Genomic DNA, 5673 nt, shown 5'->3' with positions numbered 1-5673 from the left:
CCCAGGGTTTCTGCACCTCCTCCCCAGCATGACTTTCTGTTTCCATTTTATTAAAGAATTCTGGGAGTGCTGCCTCCTGCAGGAAGTCTTCCTTGACTGCTCACCCCAAGCAGTCTTACCCCCAGCTGGGACTGGTCTCTAACACACATACTGGATCAGGACAAGGGGCACACTTTACATAGTCCCAGGATCCCTCTCACAGGGCAGACTAGTCAATTCCTCTCTGGGTCTTTTGTGCCAAGCTAAGTGGTCTGAAAAGGTGGCTAGGAACTGGAAAAGACCTGAATTTGTGTCCATTTCTGTCCCTGAGTGACAAAGTGGATCCCTGCTCCTGTCTGAATCTTGTTCCTACCTCTTTGTGATCTCTGCCTTCATCCCTAGCCCAATAGGCAGTAGACGTACAACCTTTGCTTCGGGGTCTGCAAGCACCTTTAGGTCCACTCTATATCCTTGTTCCCCCAGTCCTCTCTGGGACCTTTTCTTCTCCTGAGTAATCAGATAGGTCTAGGGCTCCTCCTGGCCCTGCCTTGCTTCTAGAGTTCCTTGGCTCTAGCACATGACAGCCTGGTATGTGGAGGGCCTCTGTCTACTCTGACAGAGGCCTTGGCAGGCCCAGGCTGGGACCTGGGAGTCAGGACTCCAGACTTCCCAGAGCCAGGAAGGGAGAGGCTGGGGCTGGGTTCAGCTTGGACCCACAGAGGTCCAAGCTGTTGTCTACTAATCCACACAAGAGTGGGAGCAATTGACATCCCCCAAAACAAGGCAGGCCTGACTAAGGGGCTGGAGGCAAGCTATTCTTCCAGAGGATGCTAGGCCATCTGACTTTTCTCTGTGTGCTTGGAGATAAAGAGAAGTGTTCCTACCCTGTTCAGGCCACATTGCCTCCCATTGGACTCTTGACTTACCAAGACACTTTGGGTCAGTGCGGCTGAGGATAAAATAAATGTGGCCTGACTTGAGGTGGCCAGAATAGGGAGCAAAGTGGGTCACACCATTAACAAAGTAGCTGTCCCATCAGCCGCAGAACTATGCTCCGGGGCCGGCACCTAGGGGCAGAAGGAGCCATGTCATGTTACACTAGCCCCTATCCCACTCCCTTGTCTTCTCTGGTCAAGTGTGGGGCTGACCCTTGGAAGAGGGCCGATGAGGGCTCCTGGAGGGTCTATGTGGGCTGATGCCAAGTCCTAAAGGAATGCTGAGATCCATGTGTACTCTTGGAACACAGATTCTAAGCAAAGGAAGTTGACCCCCTGCCTCACTTTGCCCTGTGCTAACCCCACTCTTAGGTGCCCCTGGACTTTTGCTATCTGCCGCCTTTTACCCTCCTTCCTCCAGCTCCACCCCTTCCAGTTTCTCCTTGATTCTTCCTACGGATGGCCCTTCTGAAGCCCACAGGAGGGTCTGTTCTACTCTGCTAGCCATGGCTCCTCAGAGCCTCCAGGTTAAACCCAGACTTCCGTGGGAGAGGAACGTGTGTAATCTGAACCCTGTGGATCTCTTCTGCTCCCAAGAGGCAAGGAAAGGTGAGGCCAGGGCTGGGGGGGCCTAGCTGCCTCTTCCGGATGTGGCAGGCAGAACTTCCCGAGATAAGGGCAGCCAACAATGGTGCTGTGTGCCTCAGCCTGACTCCAGGCCAGAGGAAATGGGTAGCTTTCGAACCAGTGATCCGCTGCATCCTTGGACATTTGCTGGTGGGGGGGGGGGAGGTTCCCATGGGGGAATGAGCCTGCCTCCCCTGGCTTCCTCCTTCAGGACCAAGCACATCCTTAAGGGGCTTAGGGGAGGGATTTGGAGGGGCACCCACAAGGTGTGGGAAATGGGCCTGGAACCCAAATGTGAGGGTTCTATTGGTGGGGTTCAGGCATCAGGCATGGGTGTTAGGAAGACTTCTGAATGTCATGGGCTGCTCAGCCAGCAGTGCAGGACAGACTACTGCTTTTAGAACAGCCCATGACACCCAAGAGGTTTGGAACCCTCTGACTATCCCATTAGGACCAGGCTGTGACACCAGGATGTTTCACATGCATGAAGCTGTGAAATACCTTGGGTTCCACCTTAGCTTCCTCTGAGTGTGTAAACCTGGCAGGCCTTGGGGCCTGGTCATCCTGTTAGTAAAGCAGAGGCCTCCCCACCAGTCAGCCAACGGAAAATGCCCAGGACACGGTGCTTGCTTGTTGGGCAACAGGCTGCGGACACCCTACAGTGTGTGTAGTGGTGGGTAACAGTCTCTGCCTTCTCAGCGAGGCCCAGCTCCTGGATAGCAACCTGTATCTGACCTCAGTGGGAGGGCTGGTATTCCCAACTCAGGTGACATTCTAAATAAAGAATGAACCCCACAGAAGCCCTTAGATAACTCTAGAAGGCCAGCCCCTCACTGTTCAGAGGAAACCTTGGCTGAGAGTCTTCTCCGTGTGACTGAAACATGCATCTTCTGCACCCCATCTTCAACTCTGGAGGGTTCATGGGGGTCGGAAAGCAGAAGGAAGTGCACCAGCCCCCACTACTCTGGAGGAGACCACCCTCCCCATCCCACACTATAATTCTATCTCCTAGTCTGAGGGGTGACTGAGAGAAGCAAACCCTTCAGGAGCCAGGAATTCTCTTGGTGTGGAGGTTGAACCCTATCCTTCGAGGGACACAGGATGAGGTAGCACATATCCTAAAGGCCAAGAGAGACTTGAGTGTGGGTCTGAGGGTCCCAGGTTTCCAACCATACCCACCAGCCAGACTGACTGTGTAGAGCACAAGAGAGCTGGCCTAGCTGCTGGTGCTACTGACCAAGAGGACAGAGGGGCCCAGGAGACAGTCTGAGAGTAGGTGCAGGTGGGGCGCCAGGGTCCTAGAAGGAGAGAGTGGAGAGCTGGACCTAAGCTCAGCTAGAGGGGCAGCAGACTGCCTGACATGCAACCCCAAATGTCAAAATTCCCAAGGATAAAAATTCCAAAAGATCACATCTCCAAGATCTAATTCCACGTATATGCAAGGGGGAGTCATTTTAGAGCTTTCTTTGCGGGATGTCTGCACTTGGAGCAATGGAGGATGGGATTGTGTCTTTGGATTTTAAGATGAGCAGAGGCAGCAAAATGCAGAGTGGGGGAGAGCTGAGCCATTTGAATTTGTCTCCTGGGGAAAAGGAGAGAAGCTAAAGTCCCCAGGACTTGGGGGGAGGGGCAGAAGAGAGGGAGGAGCTGCCGGGTCAGGGATGGCCAGTAGGGAGTTTTTCTGGGACAGATCTGGGAAAGGCTGAAGGGAGGGTGGGAAGCAGGTGAATTTGGGGGTCCTGACCTATGGTGGTGATGGTGAGGTCCTGAGAGTGCTAGGGGGAAGAAGCGAGGCTGACCAGGGTCCAGAGTTAACCCCTGGGTGGCCCACAGTGCTAACCATCCTAGCCTTTGGTGGAGGAAGCAGGGATCTGTGACGAGCCAGACAGCTGACTGGAGTCTTCGTTCTTGGCCATCACCTTTCCTCCTTTGTGACGGCTTGTAATACCTGGAGAGACCTTCCCGAGCAGCAGGCCCTGTACTGATCTTTTACAGGGGTTCATTTGTGGAAGCCACAGCACAGCCCCACAAGGCAGGTGACATCACAGACATCCCAACATGCCAGGGCACTGTACTGCTTTCTGCTGCTGTGATAAAACACTGTGACCCTTGACGGTAGGAAGGGTTTACTTTAGCAGATAGTGAAGAGTCCATCCATCAGCAGAACAAAACTATCTTATTTAAGTGTCCAGCATATTCAGATACTATGGGCCTACCAGGTGTACACTGTGAATAAGGGCTTGGAGCCCATGGAAGCCATCCATCTGTATAATACAAAGGTATAAGGGCCTTCTGGGGACCTTATGGGTTCCTTTTGTCAGTAACTTAGCTGACACTCTATGGGGTGTGTTCTGCTATTAACGAATTCTGGTGTCTTAGGGTTTCTATTCCTGCACAAACATCATGACCAAGAAGCAAGTTTGGGAGGAAAGGGTTTATTCAGCTTACACTTCCACATTGCTGTTCATTACCAAAGGAAGTCAGGACAGGAACTCACGTGGGTCAGGAAGCAGGAGCTGAGGCAGAGGCCATGGAGGGAAGCACGGTGCAGGGGCATGGCGCAGGGGCATGGAGCGGGGGCGTGGAGCAGGGGCCATGGAGCAGGGGCATGGAGCAGGAAGCATGGAGCAGGGCCATGGCGCAGGGGCATGGAGCAGGGGGCGTGGAGCAGGGGCCATGGCGAGGGGCATGGCGCCCGTGGAGCAGGGGCGTGGAGCAGGGGCATGGAGCAGGGAAGGTGGGAGCAGGGCGTGGAGCAGGGGCGTGGAGCAGGGGCATGGAGCAGGAAGCGTGGAGCAGGGGCGTGGAGCAGGAAGCATGGAGGAGGGGCGTGTGAGCAGGGGCATGGAGCAGGGGCATGGAGCAGGAAGCATGGAGGAGGGGCGTGGAGCAGGGGCATGGAGCAGGAAGCGTGGAGCAGGGCGGAGCAGGAAGGTGGAGCAGGGGCGTGGAGCTGGAAGCATGGAGGAGGGGCATGGAGCAGGGGCATGGAGCAGGGGCATGGAGCAGGAAGCATGGAGGAGGGGGAGGGGCGTGGAGCAGGGGCATGGAGCAGGGGCAAGGAGCAGGGGCATGGCGCAGGGGCAAGGAGCAGGGGCATGGCGCAGACAGTCAGACGTGGCAGATGGAGCTGAAAGCTGGAAGGCAGGGCAGGAGGAGTGTGGGGTTCACATCTCAAACCACCAACAGGAAACAGAGAACATGAACTGAAATGACAAGAGTCCTTAAACCCTCCATGCCTACTCAGAGTGATGCACTTCCTCTGCCGTAGCCACACCTAAGCTTCCCCAAACCGTATCACTACCTGGGGACCAAGGAGTCAAATGCCAGATCCTATGGGGGGAGGGCGGGGCAGTTCACTCAAGTTACAGCCTCTGTCACACACAGAGATGCAGAGTTCATACAGGGTTCACACTGGCCACACAGAAGGAGCTCACGGAAGGGATGGGGCAGGTGTATCCTTGACTGAGAGGCTAGGCTCACCTCTACTACTCCGTCTCAGTGACTTGATCATTCAACTCCACCAGATATTAACTATAATAACTTTTGAAGCTGTCTCTGTTAATCAGTTTCCCATAGATCTCTGTTTTCGTTTTTATTTTTAGTGTTGCATGTGTGTACGTTGGGGCTGTGGCAGTCAGAAGGCAACTTTTGAGAGTTTCTTCTCCTTCTGCTGTGTGAGTGTCTCATGTCGTCAGGCTTAGCGACAAGCACCTTGATCTATGAGTTATTTACCGCCCCTCCCTGCCCCCTGTTTCCTTTTCAAGCCAGGCTCTCTCTCTATGGCTCAGGCTGGAACTCATGTGGGACTTTACAGGCTGCTGGCATGGAGGGTCTCCAGCCATCTCCCGGTCGCCAAGCTCCTCTCCAAGAGATTCCCCCTCAGCTAATCCTCCAGCCCTCCCCAGAGGTGCTCAGACCATCTAGTTTTAGTCCCCGAGAATGATGGACTCCTGTTCTGCCCTATATAGTCCCAGATCCTTGGCTGAGTTTGTTAGCATCACCACCTGTCCCAAGTCAGTCCCTCATGGCTGTTCACCACCTACCTAAGACCCACAAGGCAGAAAACCCATGGGCACCTCTCGGGTCTAGCAGTCACCGGTAGCCAGGACACATGGTTAATTAACTACAG

This window comes from Rattus rattus, chromosome 2, assembly GCF_011064425.1.
Source record: "Rattus rattus isolate New Zealand chromosome 2, Rrattus_CSIRO_v1, whole genome shotgun sequence".
NCBI classification, from domain to species: Eukaryota; Metazoa; Chordata; class Mammalia; order Rodentia; family Muridae; genus Rattus; species Rattus rattus.
This window is presented reverse-complemented; position numbering follows the sequence as displayed.